This window comes from Poecilia reticulata, chromosome 21 (genome assembly GCF_904066995.2).
Source record: "Poecilia reticulata chromosome 21, P_reticulata-male-v2, whole genome shotgun sequence".
NCBI classification, from domain to species: domain Eukaryota; kingdom Metazoa; phylum Chordata; class Actinopteri; order Cyprinodontiformes; family Poeciliidae; genus Poecilia; species Poecilia reticulata.
In genome coordinates, this window is record NC_088850.1 from 23,668,078 (window position 1) to 23,695,711 (window position 27,634).

The window sequence follows — 27,634 nt, forward strand, 5'->3', positions numbered from 1 at the left end:
AAATATATACTTTACTTGACGGAAACTCATGTGTAAGGAAAATTAAAAACTAAAAATATGTTTATGCTTTTATTTCTTATTAAAACATATATTTATGCAGGTCAATATGCACCCTTTGTAAAAAGCACTTAGAAGCAAAAAAGGGGACAAACATATAGAGTGAACCCCCAAGAGGGTATGGCCATCCAATGATGCCAAAAAAGCCTTGTCTAATGCTGTATTTTTGTTAAATCCATCTCCAGCACCTCATGTGACTCTAACTCTGATTATGTAGTTGGGGCAGTTTGTGAACAGTGGGTGGATGAGGCTTGGCAACCCTCCGCTTTCTTTAAACCAAGAAATTCTGGGATGCTGAAAAATATATATAATTTATAAGTTGGGTTCATTCCAGTATAATCTTAGTATTCTGTGAAGCTGACTGCATGTGTATCTTGCTAGACAGACAGTAAAGAGCTTACTTGCATTACTTTATTCCACAGAATCTGAAATAAACTGAACAAAAACTGAAATAAAGCACTTTAGTGTGTTGTCTTACAAGTGCACTCTTAAAAACTGCAACTCTGTCTGTAAACTCAATTATTCAATCTGTGTAGAATGGCATAAACTAGGGTTGCCAACTGTTCCTTATTAACCGGGACGTCTTGTATTTTAAGCCAAACTGAAGTGTCCTGTAAGGGACACTCTGATTCCCGTATTTGACTGCAGCCTACAATTTGTATTTTCAAACATTATATGGTACTAAGCTCCTTATAGACCAAGATAAAAAATTAATGTCGGAGAAAAAAGTGCAGTGCATGTGTGCTTGCTCTACAAATATCTACTATACATTTTCAAAACATACATTTTAAGACGTAAATGTATGTTTTAAAAATGTTGAAAACATACATTTTTATGTTTTTATTATGATTATGTTATAGAGTCCAAATGAGAAAGGCAAAGTATTTTGATATTTGAAAGGTACTGAAAAACACCTCAATTAATTTAATAGCAAAGTAAATTGAAAGGAAAAATTAATAATTGCATAAAAATATTTTTTTTGTCTATGTTTCATATTACATCTGTGCCAGCACACATAGTGGAAGTAGAAAAATTGTTGCTCCTTGAAAAACATCTGTGAGAATGCTAATCTACTGAATGAACGCAACAGAAGACACTGAAGAGAGGCAGAACTTAAGAGAGCTGAAGATCGAGACAGGGCTTAAAACTGCAGTACGTAGTAAAGTTCACAAAAATTAATACATTTGTTAAAACTGTCACCCTGTGACAGTGTAATATGAGACAGATAATCTGTCAAAAAAATTGAGCTCCTCCACATCTTCCCTGAACTACTGTTGCCGTCTGAAGAAATGCACCGTTAATGGTCCAAAAAAAACACAATCAGCGTCAGGAGGAGCTTCTTAGCATTGCTGCTCATTGTGATAATGGCAGAGAAACAACTTACCATTCCAGGAAAATTGTTTATTTGCCATCATGCTAACTTGCCTTAGCAATAGTGGCAGGCAGTGTTGTGGTGAACCAACTGTTGCATTGTGTAAACCAGGCGTGTTGCTTTCTTCAAAAGCAAAACCAGGTGCAACTATAATGAAGTCACAAACACATTCTTTGAACCAGAGATGTATCTTATATCAAAAACAAAAGAAGCCAGCTTTGCTTTGTCATTGCTGTTCACAGTCGTCCAGACATGGCTTTGTGAGAATGTGGCTAAGTGGGTTGATGTCTGTCCACACTGTAAATATATGTCCTTTCAACCATTGGTTAAATTTGACACACACAGACCGTCTGAGTGCCAAAAACTGAAGATGAAGGGTTGGGTGTTTCTTTTGAGCAGGTGTGAGAAAGTTGCTGGCAAATGCTACCGGCAAATCACACTCTTACCCTCCTGAACTTGCAAAACGACTGCACCCAAACTGTCCAGTGAAGCATCAATAGAGAGGACAAATAAGCAGTCAAAGTCTTGGTGGGCCTGGACTACTGGATCAACCAAAACTGCTTTAAGCTCCATGAATGCTAAAAGATTTTCATCTGTCCAATCAGCTGGAGTCCGTTTGCGGAACTGGAGTTTTTGCTTGGTGGTTATCTTTAGTTTCTGTTTCTGTTTTTCCACTAGAAAGCATATCAAAGAGTGTTCTGGCAATAGCAAAATAGTTGGGATCAAAATGTTAGTAGTAGCTGACCATGCAGTGAAATGATTGGCACGGATAAAACTGGGACTGTCCCAGAAATCAAGCACGTCACTCCATGTTGAGATTTTAGTTACATGTCAATGATAAATTTTTGTTGCACACACCAGAGTTACTGAGTTGAATTAATTCAATTCAATAGATATATTTTACTCTACAAAATATGGAAAAAAGGGACCAAAACAATGTGACAAATAAAGTAAAGGAGTAAAACAAAACAGAAATGGAAAATTGGTTCTTATTGCCACAGTGAAGTAATGAAAGTAATGAAAATCGCATCATTTTGTTCTCATGCCATCCTTGTTATTCTTGTCTCAACTCCTCTAGAGAATTGGTGATTGGTCAGACGTTTGTGGGTGTGTTTGTTTATGCAGAAAACAGCCTCAACTACTCAGCTTCCAGAATACAGTTCTGGAGAGCAGGTTGGATATTTTTGAGAAACAATTGTTCGAGGCCATGAGGAAGTATAATACATGGCCTTGGACTTCCTCTGATGAACTGCCCCTGCTCATTTCTGGTTCAATGAACCATTAAATGACCCTCTGATGCAACTCTGATGCCAAATGTTTTTCTTTTCTTTTTTTTTTTATTTTGACTTCTGATAACATGGGAAATAAAATGAGGCTTTCCAGTTCATCAGTCACGATTTCCTCTTCTTTCTAACTTGTGAACTTATAATAGTCATTCCTCTCTGCCATGATTGTTGTGTTTACTGTAACTACAAACATGACAAAACATCAAGATGTATACTTTAGCGGAAGGGGCTTCACAGTAGTCCAGCTCAGGGTATCCTGTTGAACGTGACGCTTGTGTGTGAAAATGAATCTCTTGTAACCATGTGAGCGCATTGACTCTTTGACTTCGGCCCATCCAGGCTAAACCCTGGACTTTCTTTAGCTCTGATGAAAGCACTAAAAGACAACCAACCCAAATCTAAAAACACCATAATGGTTTAACATAATTATTTATTATTTATAATAGAATAAATATAGATACAGGGTATCCCAAGCTTACCTCATTCATTATGTCCCCCAGAAACTCTTTTCAAGGAGATATAATATAGGAGAGAGGAGGCAGAGAGTGGGAGTCAGAGCTGGAGTTCCTGAAGTTGTCATTCTGTCCTCCATACTTAATGAAAGTAGAGGGTCAAGAAAACAGACACCGCCAGGCATGTAATACAAATTATAATGAACACGATGAGTTCTAGTCATTAAGTGATCAAATGAAAACAAGGTAATTCAAGGCAGAAGTGTTCAAATGAAGGCACATTTGACAGTGTTTAAATAAAAAATATACATTAATTAAAATGTAATGATCAGAACTTAATTAGGTTTTGAAATGACTTCATGTTTACATTCTTCTATCATTATTAACACAAAATATACTATACTTCACCTATACTCTGTAACATATTGTTCATCTCAAAATCAATTTTCTTCTTGTATACTTCCCTAAACTACATCTTGTTACATAAAGTTAAATTCTGTAGTCAATATTAATACATGACCAAACATCCTGGTGACTTGACCAGGATGTCAAGTCACCAGCTCTGCATAGCAGAGCTTGTGGGGCTCTGCTATGCAGAAAATAGTTAATTTAAAAGTCAACTCTTCAAAAACTGTCAACAAATATTTCCTCTCAACTTTTATATTCTTATGTAAACACGCAATAAAATATTTTTTCCTGTTTGTCCTGCTACAATTTCTGGAAATGTTATATGATAAAATATTGATGCTTTTATTATTACTTATTTATTTTATTATTATTGGAGCCTTGCAAGAAAATTTCTTTCAATATGTATATCTTTAAGTGCACAGTTGAATGACAAATCTCTATATCTAAAACTCTGAAGGCACCAAAACTATGTGTTTGCACTTGTTGATTTTCTCATGTAGAGGGTAGTTTTACATTCACATTTCTCTTTGAGATACATATAAAACCTAAAATAATAATAATAATAATTAATTTCTCAAGGATTTCCTTTCATGGTACACAACCTAATTTACAAAATATTTGTAAATACATGGTTTCAAACTTGAGCTGTCCTGCTAAATTACATAAAGTGACGACATTAACTTTTAGGGTGTTTTCAGCTGATAGTCCAGCAGACTCAGTTCAATTGGGAAGCAAAATCTGATACACTTCCAGCTGGTGCCGGTCAATTTCATGCACAAATCAAACCCTTTGACAAACTTGTTCACCTTCTCATCTCTGAATCACTGAAGGAAAGAAAACACCTCTGATGAAAACGTGAGCTTAACTTTGCAAAATGTAAAAAAAAAAAAATGTAATGGCGTCAAACGTTTGTGGTTGTAGGATTTCTCTTTTGTCCTTTAGCAAAAGTTCTGCTGGTGCTGGACTCTCATGTTTGTTTTGGTAGAATTTACCCAGAATGCCCTACGCTATTGTTTGCTTCCTTCTTTTGGAATTTTTTCCAGTCTGCTTGCATTCACACTGCATTCGAAACACACCAGAGTTCACTTCAACCAAACTAAGACTGAGGTTAATGAGTTTGCTTTTTTGGTTCAATTACACATTCACATCTCTCCAAACAATCTAGAGTTTGACTAAACAGACTAAACAGAGCTGCTGTGAATTCACCTTAGTGGCTTCAAATTCTATTCAAATTCAGAATTAAGATTTTATTTACCTAGGTTACCCCTATCCGCATGAATAATAGTTTTAAATATTTTTTACTCACTCAGGTCCCAAGGATATAATTACTGTGGTTGCTGCTGTAGCTAATGCCATGTTTCTTACTAAAGAGCTTAAGCTCATCTTAAGATGGTTTACATCTCACAGGCTGCGTGAGAAAATGTGTGAGGAATGCTAAGGTGTAATTATAGTGTCTATGTTTGTTTAAAATGCAGTCCCTTCAAACTATTACTCTTGTTTTCCCTGTTTTTTAGGCTTTTTGCTTCTACTTGGGTAGAACGTTATTGTTTGTGAAAATTGTAGTGGCTGGTCTAAAAAGAGTACACCACCTTTATAATGATGCAGTTTATAGTCTTTCATATGTTAAGGTTTTGGAATGTACCTATTTTTTCTTTATCAAACTTTATATTTTTGGTTCAATGTGTGTTAGATATTATTGTAGTACTCTGTGTGCAGTTTATAAATTTAAAGCTCAATTTAGATCATTTTAAAACCTTGACTTTGTTGTACTTAAGCCACTTTGTCTTCACTTTGGCTGCATGCTGAGGGTTGTTGTCCATTTGGAAGACCAATCTGTCCCCAAGCTTTTATTTCCTGGGTGATATCTTCAAATATTGCTTCAATATTTCTACATAATGTTCTTTCCTCATATACTGATAAGAGTGCATACTTTATGGAGTGCACCAGTTCTTCCTGCAGCAAAACATCAACATGACATGATGCTGCAACCTTCACACTTAACAGTTAGGGTGGGACAAGCATCTCCACTTTGTCCCCTAATTTAGGCATTATGCCCAAACAGTTCAACTTTAGTTTCATCAGAACACAGGACATGTCTCCAAAAATGAAGATATTTGTCCCAGTGGACATCTGCGAGCTGCAATCTGACATTTTATGTTTCTTTTGAAGTGAGTGTTTGTTGCTTTCAGCCCATGTGGTAATGGACAGTTTGACTCTGTCTGACCAGCTTCAGCAGCATCTCCACAAGCTCTGGGGTTAATCTGCACATTTTGGACCAGAACCCGTTCATCTCTGGCAAAAGAACCCGTCTCCTTCTTGAGCACCATGATGGTTGAACATCCCCATCATGTCTATCCTTGAATAAAATAATTTGAGTGGATGATGGCAACTTCAAGCATCAGTCAATTGTTCCCAGGGATGAACCAGACATGCAGCTCCACAATTCTCTTCCTGATATCATAGTTGATTTCTTTTGACTTTTCTGTCATGTCAAACAAAGAAAAAGAGTGTTTCAGTTGACCTTAAAACACATCCACAAGTGTGACTCCAGTTAACTCCAATGTGACAGGTAACCTATCAGAAGTTTGTAGAAGGAAGCCCAAAATGTTAAACTCAAGTTTAACATGTAAAATTTGGTCAATATCTCTGATAATGACCAAATATGTGTAAACTTTTGAATTGGAGCAAAGTTATAAAAAATAAAAATAAAAGCTCTAAAAATTTGATTACTAAGTTTGCTGGCATTTAGGAGATTTGAATAATTTCAGTATAATTTCTAATTTACCAAAAACAAGAATAATTTGGTCGGACTTAAGTTCAGATGGGAGATATAAATGTGTGTGTTTTTATTCACACTTTAATTCATGCCTTTAAGCCATGAATTAAAGTCATGTGTCATGAATTTCTTGACTATATAAACTGTTGATGAATAAATGAGCTGCTTGGGATTAAAAAACGGAATCCACGATTAAGCTGTACTGTAAAAATATTAAAAATTTGGATTTAAAGGTTGTGCTATCTTATAAATTAAAGCATTTCCATTCATTTATTTATGGCCATGTAATGAGATAGAAATGTGACCTTACTGAGTAATAGCCTTGTTGTTTAAAGGCTAAGGTTTTATTTTGTGGGATCTCTGGACCTGGATTTCTTCCAGCTAAGGAAGAAGATGGAGAGCCTTCCCTCTGAACAGACTCAGAGTCATTCTGAGTGGCCTGGGAGAACAGCGTGTTCTTCCATCACGAACCTCTTCAGCTGTGCAGCAGGACGACCTGCAGTACTCACAAACTATGACTCTTTGGGTTGACCTGACTTGAACCCTAACTATTCTCGCCACCTGGCCTAACATTTATCTGAGCTCGGGTACTGTTATTGTATTTTATTTTATTTTCATGTTGACTTTCTCTTGTTTACTCTTGTTTTGAACAGTGTAGCAACTGTTAACAATAAATCTACAGGTTTAAGACTAACCTGTGACTTCAGTCATTCCTCTGCACTGCACTCCTTACCTCAGGCTCCCCTACAAACCTAACTATTGGCACAATCCCTTTAAACCTGAACCTTAACTACACTGAATAAAAGCACACGTTCTCTTCTGATTTAACTTGGTCTGAAGTTAAATCAGACCAAACCTATCCTGTTTTAACTCATTCAGTTAGAATTACCAAAATTATTCATATTGGCTAAATGCCACAATAATAAGAGAAATGTCTTCAGAATCAGAAGTTTGCAAACATTTCTTGAGAATTTGTTTGCCTTTGAACTGCATAATTTTTGGTAAACATTGCATACTAGCATCTCACATTAGTTTGCCTGTATTGTGGCCCATTCCTCCAGGCAGATCTGGTGGAACTGTTAGGATCTTGGGTTGTTTTTGGGAGTTTTCTGGGTTTGGCTGTTTTTTTATTTGTTATCTGTGTTTTGCCTTCGTTATTCTTGTTTTGATTAGATCAGTCTGGTTTTGGTCTTACTTTAGATCAGTCTGTTCTTATTTTGTTTAGTTAGATGATGTTTATTTATTTGTTGTGTTGGCTGATCTTGCAACAGTTATATTCATGTTTTCCTAGCTCCCCTGTAAGAGTTTCCTTCTCCTTGCTGTGCCACCTCTCTCTCTCTCTCTCTCTCTCTCTCTCTCTCTCTCTCTCCAGCCTGGTTTCTTCTCTCCCCTCACAGCTGCACCTTGTTTTCTAATTAGCACTGGCCCATTGTTCCAGCATTCAAAGGCCGAGTATTTAACCACCTCTCCCTCATTCGCTCCTTACTGGATCCTTTAATACCTTCATGCAACCTTGTCCTTGTTTTGTTGCTCTGTGGTCTTCTATTTTTTGTGTTCTGCTATTGAGTCCATCCTCTCTAGCACATATCATGACGGTAACCGAGTCAGGCCACCTCACTCGCACACACCCTTTAAATCCAATCTTTTGAATCATGGCTTCAAGCGATACTGTTTGAAGCCATGAGGAAGGCTAAATGTGGGCTGAAAGGAAGATGGCCAGAGTTTGACGAATAACTCCACAGTTGGGTGCCTGAATAACGTGCTGTGAGGCTCGTTAACAGTGCAGTTACCTCACTACATCCCCATAGTTGCCAAGGAGATGAATATTTTCAAGGTTTTTATTGTCATACCAACTCACATTTGTATGTTTGTGGTATGAAATTTCTATTCAGGTCACCCCAATACACTCATGTGGGCCACATACAGGATGTTCCAATACAAAACGATTTTTTTCTGGCAATTTTGTTAATGGTAAAGGTTAGATACTAAAAAATCCAATAACATATATTTTTTTCCCTTTGCTTCACACAGTGCGTACCTTGAGTGCTGTTGATCACCAGCTCTAATGGCGGTCATTGTCAACCCAGGCCTTGACCGATCCAGTGCACTGGAGATGTTCTTGACCCGCATGTTAGATTTGGCAAATGTTTCATGCCAGATGTTCTCCCTGACAAATTTAAAATCCCCACTTTTAAAAATGTGGCTGCATTATTAATACAGTTTAATAGTTAATACACATTAATTTACACACGCATGTACACTTACATGCCCACACGCACACACATATATATGATATTAATTTAAGGTTTGAGACCAAATTTCAGGTATGCTTTTCTAGTAAACATTCTGTGAACATGAAGGTTCCTAGAGCCTGAGTCAGCATATGATGCTTATACCCAGGGGAGATATATATATATATATATATATATATATATATATATATATATATATATATATATATATATATATATATATATATGGTAAAGTTGTATTTCCTTCAGCCCTCTGGCTGCATTGTTAACACTGTGAGATGCCATGAGACCTAAATCCTGAACATCATGGCATGGAGTGCATCCCAGTTTTCCATGTTTGCCATATAACCATTTGTTTTAGCTTTTAAACAGGTTATATTGATCCTGTGTCCAGACAGAGGGATAATCAGTAGTCTAGAATCATGACCTGTTTGTTCTGAAGATCCTGCAGCTTCCACTTCTCTTCCTAACATGGCGCCTCCTCACCCTGACTCTCATACTGATAGGAGGAGACACAGAGCTCTGTTAAGTTAAAAGCTCATCTTCTGAAGTTGGGATATTTTTCCTCCAACAGGTTCCAGAGGAATCACCTCAAACGAGATGTTGGACTGGATTTTATTTCAATGTTATTTGTGAATGTTAGCTTCTCATTTTCAACAGTGGAGCTATAAAGGTTGAAAAAGGTTCTTATTTTGGAGAAAGTCTCATCAACATCATTATTTCCACTAAATAAGAGGCAAAAAAATAATTGTTTGATAAAAGAAAAGCCTCTCAGACTCTGTGCCCAACAGCACCAAACTACTTTTTATATTAGACAATTTAATTTCACATAATTATTGTGGTAGAAGCCATTTGTTTGTTAAATACTTAATGAAACATATTTACCGTGTTTGATGTTTGTTGTAAATGACGTATACTCACAAAGAACGAGGTAATTAGTCCAAGTTTGTCGTTTATTGAATGTTCAGAAACTACAGCGGCTGAGATGCACCAATACAAAGGTAAAACAACCCGAACAGGTGATCAACTCTAAACCACTCGCACATTTTTACTCTCCGTCTCTCTGTCATTTAAGCACACCCGTTGCCATGGCAACCTCCTGCGCTCCACAAGCCGACCAGAGATTACATTAAAAACATAACATTCAGTCCGTTACGATATCAGGTTTTCAGGCTTGATATTTATTTTGCGATCATTAATAAGCCTCATGAACACAGCTGTGGTTGATTAGTTCATTTTAAACTCCTGCTCTGCTCGTTATTTTGGTAATGGAACCGAAACGCACAGAATTGCGCAACACCTTGTTGAAACAATAATCACTGAGATTATTATTGTTGTTGGGTCATTAATTTGAACACGTTTTGTTGATTTTTTTGTTGTTCTTTAATAAAGTTATGAACGTTTTGATAAGGAGTCAGAGGAGGACGTGCTGGTCTCAGCGTCCTGGCTGCGTTCAGTTTGTCACCTAATGTCGAGATCGACTCAAAACCTTTCGCGATCGACATATTGCTCCGCTGCTCTAGCAAAGCACAAACAGTTCAGAAACAATATGAAATGGGAAAAAAGTTATTTATTAACTGATTAAGTCTGTTTTAGATTGTTCTTGAAAAACGAATCAGTCACGGCTAATTAGTGAACACACTGATTTTTTACAGCAGACAGCTGCTCCTCTTTCTTGCAGGTACTGCGTACCCCCTCTAAATCTTTTAGGGGTATGCAGTACCCTGCCGTACCCCTTTACTTTCACCCCTGTTCATACCACCATGTGGAACACAGGTCTGTGTTTTGATGGTTTCCTTCCTTCTCCATGCAAAAGCAACATCTCTCTGGCCAAAGAGCTCCAGTTCAGCCTCGTCAGATCAAACTTGGAACAAACGTCCAAAACACATCACCATGTTTCAAATGTTTGAGTGAACTTTATTGATGTGCCATTGTTTCAGCAAAGGAGTTTTTCCTACTCTGACCTCAGAGTCCTCCACAGTGGACAACACATCATCTCCAGTAGAGTCAAGCTGAGCAACAACCTTCTTGAGAGAAATCCAAGGTCCTTGTTGATATTTACTTTTTCTTTTCTTTCTTTTTTCTTTTTTTTTTTTGCCCTCAAAGTTTTTTTAAATCTTGCACACATAGCCACGCCCAGGGTTGTTTCCAACAGAATTTGTCTCCTGATGCCTTGCAATGATGCATCATACAGCTGTGTTACACACCATGAAACATTTGGAAATGACATTGTAACCTTCACCCTCACAATAAGTGTGCGTCTACCATCGTCTTTCTGAGGTTCAGACTATTTATTTGTTCTTTATATTGTCGATGAATGTGCTTGATGAGATGAATGAGAGTAGTTCCACAGTTCAAGTGCCACAGTCCTGCTAGCCAGAGTTCCTTAAGGTTAACTTTTGATTACTCAGGAGAAATGTGAAAGCAAATAGAGTTCAGGTGTGGTTTTAAAACTAATTGAATGACCAGATTTATCTTGGAAGCAGAGAACACAAAATGTTTCACTTTTATTGATGTCCCAAATTGTTAGGGGAAAAAAACATACAGTTCAAACTTTGTGAAGATTTTGTTTTTGTTCTTTTGGAAGCCTTACAAGTATGAACAGTTTTACTAAGGTCATTTCCATGGACACATTAACAGTGTTGTCTGATTTCAATAGGGAGTCCAACAATTCTGACCACAGCTGTAAACCTCAAATATCAAAAACATGTTTTGGAGCCAGAAAAGGCTCATGTCCTCTCATGTGTTTGGTAACAGCAACCTTAATGTAACTGCTGGAAAATTGGAAGAAAGAAACACACAATATGCTTAAAATGTTTGTCTGGAATTACAGGTTCCAATCTTCTTCAACCTCCGCATCACACTGTGGCTGGGAGATTTGGAGGTTCTGGATCTGTTCTCACATTGTTTCATTAACAGTTCTGGTAGGCAAAAAACATGTGTTTAGTATACAATGACATGATCACCACACGTAGATATAAATTTGTTGCCTCTTTATTTTTGGTAATAGCTATTCAACCTCCGCATCTGGAGATGGTTCAACATTTCCTGGCCTACAGCACTTTTTTTGAAAGGCTCATTTTGAAACATCATGCTTGTTTAGCTTTTCTAAGCTATAGGGAAAAAAATCCATCAGACCACATCAGAAAAGAGAACAATTCCCACAGCTTTTAATTACGTTTGAAATGTGGTAGCAATAATATTGAGATTTCTAATTATTTTCAAAGAAGCTAAGAAAGAAAAGCCTTCAGGAAATAAAAGTCTTTGCCTCACATGGTTCCACTTTAGAGCCTTAAAGAGAAACAAACAAATTGCACCTCATTTGGTTAGGTGGAGTATTTTTAACTGCTCTTGGCTGGTAAAACCGCAGCACAATCAATTGCATGTTTGAGAACAGCACTGACTCGGCAGAAAATGCTTTGCCATATGCTCAACAGACACACTCGCACACACACACACACACGCACACACACACCCTCAGCAGTATCCAGTGGTTTTACATGAGAAAGTTGAAGCCCTTTCTGTTCATGGCCTTGCTTGACTTCTCCTAACAAGACTGAGTCAGTGAGTTTCTTAAGCAGTAAACTGATTAGCCTGAGTGAATGGATGCTGTTATCTGGGATTCAAACAGAGCATTACTAGTTCAACTTATATGAAAGAGCTAAGAAAAGCCTAGTTTTTTTTTTTGTCTGCAGAAAACCCTCTGATCGCTGCAACTTGTGGTAAAAAGAGAATTGAATCATCTATTCTTGTTAAACGTCTTACATCTCACCAGCTTTTGATTCCTCTAACACTTTGTTGCCTCTCACAGCAAAGCCTTTATTGTTCTTTGTGCTTTTATGTTAAGCTTTTTGAAGTTCATAAGATGGTCTTTACTGAGAACCCAAATGTAGGAAGCAGTAATGCAGGAAATACTGTTGGGTAATTAAACCTTTATTTGAGAAGCCTTTTCTCAATCAAGACGACTTAATAAATTACAGACCTATAACTAATTTTCCTTTCTAATCTAAAATCCTTGAGAAAATAGTTGCTAGTGAAGTGTGTGAGAGTCTAAATACTACTGAAGAGTTTAGTCGGGTTTCAGAGCTCACCATAAACCTGAAGAAAACTTGGGAAAGTTTCAAATGATATTGTTTTGACCTCAGATGATGGACTTGTGCCTGTTTTTGTATTGTTAGACCTCATAGCTGCTTTTGATCACAACATACAATCATGTTGTAGGTAACCAAGGAACGGCACTAGGTTGATTTAAATCCTATCTGTCCAACAAATTCAAGTTTGCTAGTGTGAATGATAAATCTTCTTCATACTCAAGTTACTCGTGGAGTACCACAGGGCTCAGTTCCTGTTGTGCTGATCACAGCAAATTCAAAAGTGTTAAATGTTTTGGTGTTAGTAGACTTTGTGCAAAAGCAGAGTTAATTTTACACTTTACACATAACCTGACTGTTACATAAACAGTCACATTCTGTTTATGTAACTCTGGGGTGTATATTATTAGTAGTTAAAATCCAGTGTTAAAACAGAGTGTTTCCGTATCAAATCTAGAGGTTTAAAAATTGAATCAATAACTCTTGACTTCTTAACTCTGAACTCCACCAGCGGCTCTAACACTGAAGGAGTTAATTCACTGACTCCGCCCCAGAATCACAGATTCCCACCGAAGCGAAGCGACAGAAGCCAAGTTATTTCTGGACTATTTACTGTCCACCTGTCTGAGGTGTTTACTATGTAAGTCATTTAGCTTAGCATGCCGAATGTTAGCTCAGTATAAGTGTTGAAAAATATCAAGCCGGTGAACATTCAATCAAATTATTGGCTAACTTGAACAGATTCGTAATAATCTGGAGTGTGTTTTTTCTTGACGTTGAACGTTTACATGCATATTGGTCAGATTTATCAACCTTTCTGATCGATTTTTTTCCTTTGAAAAAATGTAAAAGGCGTTTTCACGATGAGAGCATTATTCCCGCTGTTGTGTCTTCTTATATACGTTTTGCAGCATGTTTTAATCCTTTTATTGCCTTTGTATATTAGATCCAGTCTGATTGAGGATGAATCTCCAGTCGTCAGCCTAACCTCTCCCTCCTGATCCCTCCATGGATTCTTCGAAGATTCAAGCTCCAAAAATGATTATGTAAGTGTTAATATCTCTGAAACTCTACATTTCTGTAATTGAGACTTGTTGTAGTAAAAATGTATTCCTTCGCTCCATTCCTCATTGTTATGTTTTTGTTTATGATCCAGAGACCGACACTGACTGTCCTACTCAGAGACTGAAGACTGTCTGATGCAGTAGAGGAGAATGTTGGTGTCTCCGGCCAAACGTCACAATCAGCCCAACAACCTGAAGACAATCTGTTAGTGAGTGGACATCTCTGGTGGAGTCAGAGAGGAACTGACTCTTATCAACGGAAACATAAACTGGATAAGAAAAGATGGATCTGAATATCAGGTTGGTTTGTTATGTAATGTACATATCTGGCAATCTGTTAAAAGAAAAGTGTTGCTTTACTTTATCCACCTTGTACTTTGAACAATTTCATGCATATGGTATTGAATAAAAATGAATTAAGCATACTGCAGTTTGTATTGCACAGCTGATATGTCAGAACATTTGATAACCAATATGTGAATGAAAGCGAAACATGCACATTATTCCACATTGTAATGTTTTGTAATTATGGTGCATGTTTTGAAATAAAGGCATTTGAGAAAATCATTGCCTCTTTATTAAATGTTTATTTTCCAAAGAATTTTTAAAAGTTCAAAACAAAGTACCTATTTAATATTAATTACAAATAACTCTTAAGAGTTAAGTTAAAGAAGTACTCTGTGAGAGTTAATATGAAGATCTAACACTGAATTAGTGTTAGTAAGTGTTAAATGATTAACTCCAGCAGATTTGATATCTGACACTTTATAAGAGTTAAGGTACTAACTCTCCAAAAAGAGTTAAATTAACACTTTCTGGTGTGGACCCATATAGACACTTTAAAAGTGTTGGAATCAAATCTGACAGAGTTAATCTGGGCCTCCTGGATTTGCTGTGATAATACTCAGCTGTATCCATCCATACGACCTGATGAATCCAGGACATTCAGACTACAGGGATGTCTTAAAGACATAAAAACCTGCATGACATTAAACTTTCTTCTTTTAAAATCTGACAAGACAGAAGGTTTTGTGTTTGGATCTGAAACTCTGAAAAAGCATTCATCACTTGATCTGGATACAATGACCTGCAACGGTAAGGTAAAGAACCCTGGTTATATTTTTGACCAGAATATGTCCGTTAAATCCCATATTAAACAGGTTTCTAGGATTTCCTTTTTAAATCTCTGGAATATTGACAAAAATAGAAATATCCTGTCCAGGAGTGACAGTGAAAAACTATTCTATGCATTTGTTACTTCAAGACTGGACTACTGTAATTGCATAATATCAGAAGGTCCATAAAATGTAGTTAAAAGAAGTTCAACTCATTAAAACTGCAGCTGATTCAAAAACAGAAGTTCTGCGTTCTGATGACAAGAGATCATATTTATTCTGTTTTAGCTCCCTGTTTAATCCTGAATACAATTTAAGATTCTCTTCACATACAAAGGTTTTAAAGCTACATGTAACTATTACCAAAAAAAGATGTTTTTTTTCCAAATTTGTTAAAACGGACACCATGCCATTACAGTATGGCATGAGACAGATAATCTGTAAAGAGTGAAGCTCCTCCGCCTCCTCTCAGCTTATGTAGCAGAGAGCAATGGGGAAAGAGTGAGCAGCATGTGCACATGAGTGATTGACAGTGCAGAAATGATAGGTTGCTTCTCACTGAACAGTGTATTTCTGGTCAATTTTTCACAGATTATCAGTATCGTATAGTATACGATACTGGTTGATACTGGGTTAAATTAACCCTTTGCAATCGGTTATTATGCCGGTTAAAATGACTAGTAACATCAGTAGCTAAACAAGGCAGATAGCATTCCCTCTGTTCACAACATGTAGAATACATTTTGTAAGACGTTATGTGGGAGGTTCCTGGTTCTGTGTGATGTATTTTTAGTTGGTGTTTTGTTAACTGCATTTTTTATTCTGGCAGGTCAGGGGCTTCATCAGGAAGGTACAAGAATAAAGACCTGTTGCTATCAACCATCCAGACCTCTTGTGTCTTCTGGTTCTGGGAATGCAGAGCAGACTAGAAGGGTAGGTCTATTTCGGATGTCTCTCTTTGCAGAGCTATCCGCCTGCCAAACTCACCAGGTCTGGGTCAAACTACTTCAGCAGCGCTCTGTGTGAAGTGTCTGATTGTTCAGAAGTTTATTGCTGTGCTTTACGCAGAAATGCACGCAGACAGCAATGTTATTTCATTTCAACTAATCCGGTTCAACTATTCAGTTTTTAGTGCTTTTATTGATATCTGCAAATCAGTCACAAAGCAACCAATTAGAGCCAGGAGGAAGCTCTTGGCTCTGTCAATGATGCCCATGTATGTGCTGCTAAATGTGCTAATGTCGGAGAAAGAACTTGCCATTCCAGGGAAATTTTTTATCCGCCACATTTAGTGGCCATCCTGATGGATTACAGACAAACTGAGCATTCATAGCATCATAGCAGGCTTCATTGTGATGAAGGAGCTGTAGTATAGTAGAGCGAGCAAAAGCTTGATTGACATTACCTAATATTCCTATATATACTGTACATAATACCACTATATAAATTTCTGTGTGGACAACACACGAGAAAAAACAAACAGGAAAAAATGAGCCTTCAGAGAGGGTGTTATTGAGGAATATACAGAAGCAACTCACTGTTGAGATTTGAGACAGCAAGGAGGCGTACAGGAACAAGCTGAAGAGCAAAGGAACGTTGGAGATGTTTAGTCGGGGATGAAGAAGATTACAGGCTTCAAGCAAGAGAAAAATCAAATAGATGGAAGTCTGGACAGAGCAAATTAAAGATCTGCTGTTGTTGTATCAACCTTCCAGACCTCTCTGTTCTTCTGGTTCTGGTTCTCCTCTGCATCCCCAGAACCAGAACCAAACATAGAGAAGCAGCATTCAGCTTCTATGCATCACAAATCTGGAACAAACTTCCACACTCCAAAAACACAAAAGTGGGTTTTAGTCTAGATTTAAAGGCACTCAGTGTTTCAGCTGTTTTGCAGTTTTGCAAAAACACAAAATCTTAACAAGTATTTTTGGTCTCATTTCTAGTGCAAATATCATAGTAAGCTTCAAATAAGCTTAATAAATAAGCTTATCAGCCGAACAAGGGAGGGGCACTCTCCAGTACCCCCTCCAACAACTCCAAAAAGGAAGGGTAATCTGAACTGGGAACAACAGTCAGATCCCGTCCCTCTACTCATAGGTGGAGGGAGACTACCAGGATAAACCTCAATGTACAGGCACCAAGATGGGGGGTTCCTGCACAGCCCCCCTCAACAGGGGTAACTCCAGAGTGAAAGAAGTGTCCAACCCCTCTCAAGGAGACTGGTTCCAGAGCCAATTATTGAGTTGAGAACGACTGTTTCTAGCCGGAACCTCTCAATCTCACACATCAGCTCAATCTTTTTCTCTTCCCCCAGGTGACATTCTACGTCTCGAGAGCCAGCTTCTGCTGCTGAGGATCAGATTGCCGAGGTCCCCGCCCGTGGCCACCACCCATCCCACATTTATACTGTATAAGTTACAATACAAGAACCCAATTTTAGGCTGCAGGGACCATGGGCAATTCTAGAATCCATCCCTTCATGGTTTTACTGTAACCCTTACACATGGCGTTCAGGAGGAGCACGGAAAATGTCCCAGTCAGACAGCAGGGAACCTGGAGTGGGTTGATCATCAAATTTAGTCTAGAACTGCCACAAAGTCATAAAAGAAATTCTGTTGAGGAGCTTGGTATGTGTAAAAATTCTGCTTGTAACCAATAGTGTTACACACAGTAAACACTATCTATTGTCAATGGAGGTATTTTACTCTGCTCTAAATTACATACTTTCTTTATTAGCTTGTAACACTTATGTGTTACATTGAAAAAATATTTGGAAAAAGGAAAATGTAATTTATTTGATTTCATTTTTTGATTAAAGTCTTTGAAATGCTTTTTGTCTGTCTGCCATCATTTTAAAATATTAAGTCAGACACTCTAAATGCCCCTCAGTAGACCTGTTCCTACTTTTGCTGTGGCCAGTCACATTTATTTTAAAAAAATTTGTTTTGTGCTGCATTATTTATTTGTTTTGAATTGGGAAACATATCACGAGTGCTGTCATAAACAGCATAGAAAGTTACCCAACAACAAATATCTCCAACGGAGCCCATGACCAGAAGCACTCCACCCAACCCAGGCCTACACAAAACACAGCAACTCAAGTTACATCTAGAAGACCTGACTTTTAAATACAGTTTAAAGCCTGCATGAGATTATAGTAATTATCTCAATGATGCAAGAATCCCCCCTGACTGAAGAATAAGACATTGAGCCACAGCATAAGCAAGAAACGATATAAAATGAGATAATCATCATTTACGATGATCTCAGCATCCAAGGCTGACACTAAAAGAAGGTTTCATGTTTGTGATGAGATTGAGGTACTGAGGAAATGACTACCTTTGAGTTAGGAGATGATACACTACAGAGCTGATTACACTGTGTCACTGCTGACTGCAAGATAAAGATAAACAAGCAGCAAGACAGTCTGACTTGGGCACAAAACTAAAAGAGACCTGTGGATGTGCAAATCATCACGTGCAGGCTTTACAGCCCAGCTCTGGCCAGCACACAGAACGGGTGATTGGACTGCACACGTGTGCATGTCTGACATTAATTTATATGAATTTAATTTACATTAATTGCTGACACTAATTTATATTAATTGCTCAGGTCAAAACACCCTTGGGTTTTTTATATATATATATATCCATCCGTCTCTATATCTGTGACCTGATTCAGCCTCTTCAGCTCATAGTTTGACATCCTGCTGATGGTCCCTCACACTCATTACAGCACTAGAACAGACGGATCCTTCCAAACTGTTGGACCAAGACTGTGGAATAATCACCCAAATTACTTGTGATCATTTTACTCCATTAATGCTTTTAAAAAGTGACTTAACATATCCTTTTTTAAACAAGCATGACTGGTACCTGGGCTGCCTTGACAATTTTATGTTGTCATGATGTATTTCTTAACCCTCTATGGCATGTCGTTGCCCTGAGGCAACAAACCACATTTCTGTACCTCACGTTGCTCCTTTATTTTATTTTTGGGGGTTGATGATTTAAAATACTTCCAGACATATTTTTGTCCAAATAAAAGACGTATTGAGGCTCATGTGACCTTTTACGTAGAAGAGGAGCAGTCCTTTTTACAAAGCAGAGGTGCATCTACACCTTGTCTCCTACTTGTAAGTTATACATCACTTTTCTTCATGTTTAAATTTGGGTCACTCTAACTAAAAATATTTTCCTTTCTGTGAGTATGTAGAGAATCATTGTAGATCATTTCAAGAGAATTTTCTTTTTTATTTATATGCTAAAACTGTGTTTTTTTGTTAGTTGCCTCAGGGCAACATTGCGCATTGGGCCCTTCTGCTCAGACAATATTATTCTAATGCGACGATATGCAATTGATTACAAAATAATTATCACAGCCAATATTTTTACTTTATTATTGACTAACAGCAACAGGAGATGGATGCAAGGTCATTTCATGGACAAAATGTGCATGGTTCATAAGTTGGGGTCATTTCTGATGAAAACATGAGGATCCACTGTACAACCATTATTTCATTGTTTGTTTATCCTCAAAACTGACTTCAGTCCCAAAGAGTGTTAAGTTGGTCATCAATGAACTAATGTTCTTATTCCAAGGCAGGCAAAGACTGAAGCAATACCTGCCAAACCCAAAAATATGGGTCTGCAGGGAACTTTGTGTGACTGGTGTAGATGGTGTTCCTTTCAACCTATACAGGGCGAGCCGTGCAACTACCAAATCTACCAGATATGGGAGCTGGGGGAAATGTTATCCTTTGCTTGGCTCAAATTCTAACAAAGAATAAAAACTACAAACTCTTATAAAAAGAACCTGCAGCCCTAACTCCTGTCACTGATGTGAATCTGGTCGCTATAACCCAGAGATAATCAGGTAAACAGATGGTGAGTCTCAGGTATGCCAATAATCAAGGGCCAAAAATGTGATATACACTCTTTTTCACATCAGCAAGCAATTCCTTCCTGATGTTTAACATATAATAGGGAAAAAGACTGATTTCAACATCCTCAGTGATTCTAACTCTGTTAAACATTACACATGTACAAACACACAAATGCTTGTTTTAGTAATTTGCTCAAATGTACAACTCATTAATGAAAGTTAGTTGTTTATTTTATATTTGGTGAGTTGGAGCCATGTCTGATTTATTTTTGTCAAAAAAAGTTTTTTTAAGAATATAGTTGTTTTTTTTATTTGTATTTCACTTCTTATAATCACTGTAGCACACTTGGCGTTTTAGACCTCTTGTAGCGCAATGTTGCCAGGGTGTCAGGGTCCAATTTTATGATTGATATGTAATTAAGGGCCAACAAGCTCCCAAAGAATGCATGAAAATATTTTTTGCCCAAAAAAACAAAGTCATGCCATAGAGGGTTAATTTATTTTCTTTTTTCATTTTGGGAGATTTTTGCGGCTCTAGTGGCTTTATTGCCAGAGAATTGACAGGAAAGTGGGTTACAAGAGAGGGGAAGACATGTGGAAAAGATCAATGGGATGGGATTCGAACCCGTGACCGACGGCTCCCCCTATGGGTTGTGGGCTTTATGTTTGTGCCACTGCCATGCAAACATGATCTATTATGTAAATACATCATAATGTGTTTACAAAATACATTATGATGTATTTTCTAAATGTTGCTTTCTTTGCATTTACTTTTTTTTTTTTTTACTATTTATACTGTGAAGCATTTTGTGACAACTGTGTGAGAAAGGTGTTTAATAAACAACATGCACTTACTATTTGCTTACTTTTTGTTTTGGTTTTGGGTTTTTTTTGTTTGCTTGTTTTGTAGAGAAATGTTATGCACTTGATATGCACAGCAACTCTTCATGATGACAATTATTGTATTATGTCTTAAATGTTAGATATTCAGTCATACAAACTGGGCGTCTTGTGAGGATTTGGTTTTTCTGTGTCTATTTAGTTCCTGTGTTGTCTGTCTACCCTTGACTGCTCCCAGCTGTGTGTCATGTTCCCTGATTACCCCTTGTGTATTTAATCCCACCTGTGCACCCTGCTCCTTGTTGTGTCGTGTCATTGTCTACACTGTTAAGCTGTCTGTCGTTGTGTTGCTGTCAACCAGTGCTACGAGTTTCCTAGCCTTTATGCTCACCTCTGCTGCCTGGACTTTCTGTAACTTTTGTCATCTTTAAATTATAATTTTTCTTACTACAACCTGGGTCCATCTGTCTCCCTCACCACTTACAACTGCAAACAGTGACCCCCCCCTACCCTAGCCACTGCCTTCCTGTGCAACTCTGCTCAAAGTAAATTTTTCTTACAGCACAGTCAATCGACTCGGATTGTCTCCGATCGATTTTCTACCGGGCCAATCAGCAAACAGGAGGAGGACATTGGTTTTCTGTGCTATTTTAGAATTGTCTGCCTGTAGTTTTAGCAATTGCAGGAAGTGAATTAATCCGTTCAGTTCGTGTCAATCACACTTTTAAATATCAAATTAACATTAACAACATCAGCACTTCTTTCTTTGCAGTGGAGTACGGCTGCTTACAGCGCAGTCTATATCCGGTAAGCTTCCTGGCGTCAAACTGGCACATTACATACGTCACGGTCAAACATTGGGTAACATTTAAGAACAACACAGTCCATGACTCCAGGAGCCCAGATCCTCTAAAGAAGGAAAACACCGCAGCCTAAAATTGGGGTCTGGTTTTTACCAGGCTACTTTGTACCTTTAACCAATAAATTAATTCTAACTTTGGCACAATAACATGTCAGGAAACACTGTTCTTCTTTGAATTCACAGAATAGGAGAAACAAAATTTCCTTTGACTGTGCCTCAAAATGCTCTGACAATGTGCAAAACTGAAGCACTAGTTCAGTTTTGGTTCACTGGGATTTGTGACCTAAACAAGAGTGAAAACATCCTCCCAAAACTTACATTTAGATTGCTGTTAGTTTTAAAGACCTTGCATATTAAAGGTTTTCCACAATTAGCAAAACTTTGCTCTCAATGATAAATTAGATTGAAGTATTAGTACTATTAGTAACTATTACTAATATTTTAATCTCACATCTTGTGAAGCAGAACAGTGCCTCCACTGTTCTACACTCTAAAGACAAGTTGAGATTAATTTTAAAAAACTGGTGATCTGCTCATCTTAAAAGATGTACGGTAAGTAATAAAGAATAATAACTATAAGTACAACTCACTCCATTACAAGTTGAGTCAACTTAAAATCTTTTGCAATGACAATTTCATTGGAAATCTAATATAATTAATATTTTAAGTCCAGTGTAATTATTTCAATGTTGATTTAAAGCAAAATCTTTCACAATATCAGCTTTTCTGCATAAGTAACATACTTGAAATATAAATTACAGTATTCTGTATCCTAAGTTGATATATCTTTTAGTTGTACATTTATATTTTACTTGCCTTTTTAGATTTCCTCCACCACCATTGCAAATGATCTTACCACTTGTCTGGTGACCTACATAATGTCTACCTCTGACATTCAGGTTCAAATGACTCAGACAACCACTAGGTCTGCTGAACATGGACGTCAGATGAAGAAATGGTTTAAAATTTTCCATTAACTCATACATGCAACACAGTAGCCAATAAGTGTGAATAAAATGAGAACTATAAAATTTTTTAAAAAATTCTAAATCTACATTTCTTTATGAATACACACATTTTGATGTTTGTACCAGATAGACTGAATAGGTCAAGTTGTTTCCTGTTTTTGACAGTACAAAACATTTCAATACCCACTGATCAAAATTCTACATTTTGGTGAAATTATTCATACTTTCAATGTGTAAACCAGACAGGATAGAATACTAGACAGGATATTGGAACATTAATAATAACAAAAAAATCTCTAAAATGTTGGTATGTGCACTAGTCATGACAGGATGTTCTAATATCCAGTGTTGTATAGTAACATTGCAGAAAAGAAACTTCATAGCTACATCTTGACTCTGTAGAACTAACAGTATGTGGTCTTCTTTATCTGGTTAAGCCCTTATTCAAGTAACCTGGGACCCCTTTTCAGTCAGAGAGCTGACTTTCCAGCATGAATTTTAATCCAGGATGACAATCACCTGCTGGACAAGAAGAAAAGGTTTTTCATAAACTTGGAAAATTCTGTCCCAAATTCTTCTGAGAAAAGAAGAAAAAACAAGAATGAAAAGTAGAATTTTTGACACTTTCTATGAAGATTCAGGCTATCTGATGTTTACAACTATTACCTTTGTCTGAAATAAAAGTGCTGCAAAACGCTGGCTAGTGAGGCCAACATTCTTTATCATCAAACTGGGTGAGAAATGATCAACGGCATTTCAGAGGCCGTCTCTGAGACTGCACTACTCTGCTGAACTCCTGAAAAATCTGAAACCACAAATAATGTTATAGTTGACAAATTATCAATTATATTTCTTCAATGCTACAGTTGGAAAAAGTTAAACAATTTTGAATATCCACTGAATGAAAATTGAATGCAAAATGCAGAAAACTAAACAAAAACACAACGCAGGGCCAACTTTGAAAATTTGGTCACAATCAGATCTGAATTATAGACTCATCATATCAAATGTAAAAAAGCAAGAAGAAGAAGAAAAAAAACAAGAGATATGTGCAAGTTACCATAGCAACTCCCTGTGGTGCTTCGACTCCTGGAAACAACCTATTTGTTGCTTAGGTCCATGTTTTCTGCCTCAATAACTCAGAGCAATAGAACAGTCAAGAATGAGTCAGAGCTGCAGAGACAGAGACATCACCACCACTATCAACACCTTCACCTGTGGTTACTCCAAATCACAAATCTTGCCTTTTTTTTTTGCCAAGTATTAAAGGTGGAGTAGACATAAAATGATGTGGTTGCTTCTATCAGTTGGTTGCCAGATTGATTCTCACCCTGCTTGTCTTTGTTGTGGTGTCCTTGGACATGTGACTACAGTCCAGTGTCTTCACCATCAACAGCATGGCAATGTGTCCATGAATGGAAATGAGTGATTTCATTGTAAAGCATCTCTGACTCTCCTGCATCTCCTAAATAGGTCTGACGTCATTTCATTTAAGTGCATTATTAGTAAATTTATAGCAAACATAAAAGGTCATTTTCTATGTACTTTTTTTAACTAAAGAGAGCACTAGAAGTTTACTTTTAGAAAATTAACAGTATACTTAGAAGATTACTATCAGAATACTTGAAACTGTATTTTCTAAGAGGGAAAGTAAGCTTACAGTTACATGGAAGTACACTTTAAAGTATACTTTTATGAACTTCAAGTGGGTCAATTTAGTCACAAAAAAGTACATTTGCTAGTATTTTGCTAGAAACGTTGGGAAATATACTTTTTCTCTATACTTGAGTATACTTAATGGCATGTACTTGACATATTCTTCTTTATGATTATTCTTCTTTATGATAAGAGTGGGGGAAACCCAAATGATCATTTCAGTTTCATATGGTTTGCAAATGATCAAAAGTTCACAACTTACACTGTAAGAGGAAGTGAAGGTCTGAGGAAGACCAAATGCTAGAAGAACTCACCATAAAGAAGGAACAAAGTGATTTTAGCCAGTCAAAAAGCATTAATGATTAAGACAATAAACAGCATCTTTCTGGGCTGTGAGCTTCGCCCACAGTTACTCAGCTCTAATGATCTCAATAAGACAGACCTGGCCAAACCGGGTATCTGAAACACATACCTGTGTGACGTCCTAACAGCAGAAACCTGAAATGGAAGAACAGTTCATAGTGTCACACTAAACTGCCAGACAGGACATATTTATACATCTACTCATTGTCATCTAGGTATAATACACACTGCATTAGTGGCCCAAGGGGTATCATACTGTTATTCACATCTGTGATACAGATTCTCTGGCTGCACAGCCAGTTTATAGATGGAGCTCAGAAAGACTGAGAAAACTCTGTAGGTGGTCATGACTTCTGTGTAAAATGAGAGATCCTTTTTCAAGGCTTAGTAAAACAGACAGACAGTAGTAATTAAGTCTGTTTGATAAACTGAGGCTGGAGAGTACCAACCATTACTGAATATTTTGCACTCAGTTATGAGACAACTGAAATGTTTACTTCTTATACTAAAAGCCGTTGTTCGGGAATGATTCAATGTTTTCTGATGTATCTGTCTTCTACTTATCTGTTGTTTCTCAGAACAGCAGGAATCAACTGCATTTACAAAGCAGTGCAAGACTTATTTTTGTGCTTTTAAGGATTCAAGATTTGTGTGTTTCTAGTTGACCTTTCACATTGTCTTGGTAGATTACTATCCAAAAGTTGAATACAGTGTGATCCTACAACTGTCAGTTACATGACCAATAACATTCCTTTTATTTTAACGTGTATCTTTATCATGTCTGATAACAATAATCACCTAAATATGATGGAAAATAAAAATCTTCACTGGATGACAACATTTCCTAATCAACAGTTTGTAATGGTGACATCAATATTAGATGACAAAATGTCAAATGTGATCTAAGGAAAGCCTCATGCAAAAAGTCCTTTTCATGAGTGTCTGCAGAAAAACAAGTCCTTCCTTTAAACAAAAAAACAATAGACAGACATGCTGGTCATTGTTAAGGTTTTTAACTGCAGTTGTCAAACCACTGAACAGTGGTTTGGTAGCTTGAGGCCTGTGGGAAAACACCTGATAAAAAGGATGAGATTATTATTTGAATAAAATCAGATGCTGCAAAAGTTCCTGAGAGAAAGCTGTGGGGAACACATTGACAACAGGTGGTGGATCTAATATTTTGTAGTTGAGTTTTTAGAATTGTGTCTTTTTCTCTCAAAATGATTTGATTGGCCACAACATTGACAGTTAACAGATATATGTTGTACATGTCTTGGTGCTGTTTGGAAACTCTGGGAAATGGAAGAGATTCTGCTGCACAAGATGCAGCCGACCCCCCACCCCTGCTTCCCATCTTGAACTTACTCTCATACCACACTCAAGCCTCATGCTGATTTGTGTTCCTTAGTCTTTTGTTTCCTCAGGTGAGAAGTGTCTGTCAGATTGCAGGCACAGGCCTCTCCCACGGTGTGGAGAGGCCCTGATGGCACAATGTGTTTGTTTAACCATTTCTTTACATATTTTATGAAATTAACACATATTGGCAGTTTTGCAGAAAATACTGTAAATCATGTATGGCTTATGAAACACACAATGTGGTAAGAAGGCTTGTAAAGGACCAGGCCCCTCTCCTGCTCTGCGGTTTGTGACAATGCAATGTTACACTACTGTCCAACGTCTCCACTGTTCTTTATGAAGCTTAGCAGGTGTTCAACTCTCAAGAGGACGATAAGAGGAATCAGTTGCCAGTCATTTGGACCCCAAGTGTTAACCTCTTGATCACTTCCCTCCTTGTGTACTCTTTAAACGTTACCACGGTCGACATCCTGGATCAGATTTTTGCAACTCACCAGCTTCGCACCGTCACCTCCAAACTCTCCGTGAAGACTCTGGGTTTCCTCTACATCACAAGGCCAGTTGTGGGTCCTCCTCCACCTAACCTATCTGCCCTCCAACCAACTCATTGCTCCTCAGCTTCACTTTCTCCAGTCCAATGTCTCGGTTCCCACTCGTCTGTCCTCGGCAGATCTTTGTAAGATCCATATTCTTCATCTCTAAAGTCAGTACGAGTCTCACCTGTTCTTGCTCGTCTTCCAGTGTTCCCAACTTCCCGTGCCTCCTGCACCACCCCAGACCAATCATCCATTTATTTACAACATTGTAAATAAGCATCTTAACACTCTGTGGTCTCCTGAGGGTGTCTGTATGTGGCCCAGGCAGCTACCTAAAACCATGACACTGCTGTAATGCTTTAATTTCTCGTAGAGTTATGGACAACCCAGATTCATTAGATCCACTCATGTACATATGTGCAAGTGGATTCCTCCATCTTTGTTTCCTCAGTTAATGGGAAAATGGAATGTGGCGGAATAGTTCATTGTCAAGTGCTCCGTTATGACCAAGGTAATAGTTTTATTTGCACTGCCCTATTGACCGAAGAAAATACATTTTTTTTTTTTTTTTAAAAGCCACCTGACTAATTTGTAGGTCTGCTACAGCGTTAACTAACCCATTCTATAGATTGCCGGATTAAATTCTTTCCATTCGTTTCCTTGTGGAAACCAACATACTGATCACCCTTTACATCTGCCTTTGGTTTCATTGATAAATACTTTGACATTAAAAACAGAATGCGACTAACCAAACAGTACAAATTTATTCTTATGTGACCAGCAGGTGTAGATCTTTTTTAAAAGTGACAAGATGCACCCAAACACAGACTTAGCAGTGCACAATATTTTATTTAACAATTTCTTAAAACGATCCTTTTTAAAAATGAGGCTTCAGTTACTACTCGGTCCCCTGGAACACATGAGGAAAAGAACAGACAAGTTCAATTATTCCAAACGAAATGAACAAACATGCAAAATAAATTAGTAAAACAAAAAGAAACCATGCAATGCAAAAAAATTAAGAAAACACTTCAAACAATGGAACAAATCGTTGTCATCCGCTTCCAAATGCCCTTCTATGGGGCCAGAGGAGTAACGCCCCGCCCACACAGCAACAGGTTTAGTTGAGAGCGGGCCAAACAAACAGTAAGACAAGACAAGACAGCAGAGCGTCCAAAGCGCTGCAGCTCCAAACACAATCAGGTGCCTGAAACAGAAACCCCATTAACGGTGGATCCAGATAAAAGAAATCAAAAGCTAAATAGCAGGTAGCTTACCCAGGGGTGGAAACACAGC

General features: G+C 37.5%; 1 long non-coding RNA gene across 1 annotated transcript; it reads left to right on the top strand.

The window, feature by feature from the left end:
- The first annotated feature begins 12,881 nt into the window (after positions 1–12,881).
- Positions 12,882–17,741, top strand: LOC145549775 (uncharacterized). The gene is made up of 4 exons (XR_014085624.1): positions 12,882–13,740; positions 13,851–14,058; positions 15,703–15,806; positions 17,188–17,741. It is a non-coding gene; the product is annotated as an uncharacterized LOC145549775 (long non-coding RNA).
- Positions 17,742–27,634: the final 9,893 nt, after the last annotated feature.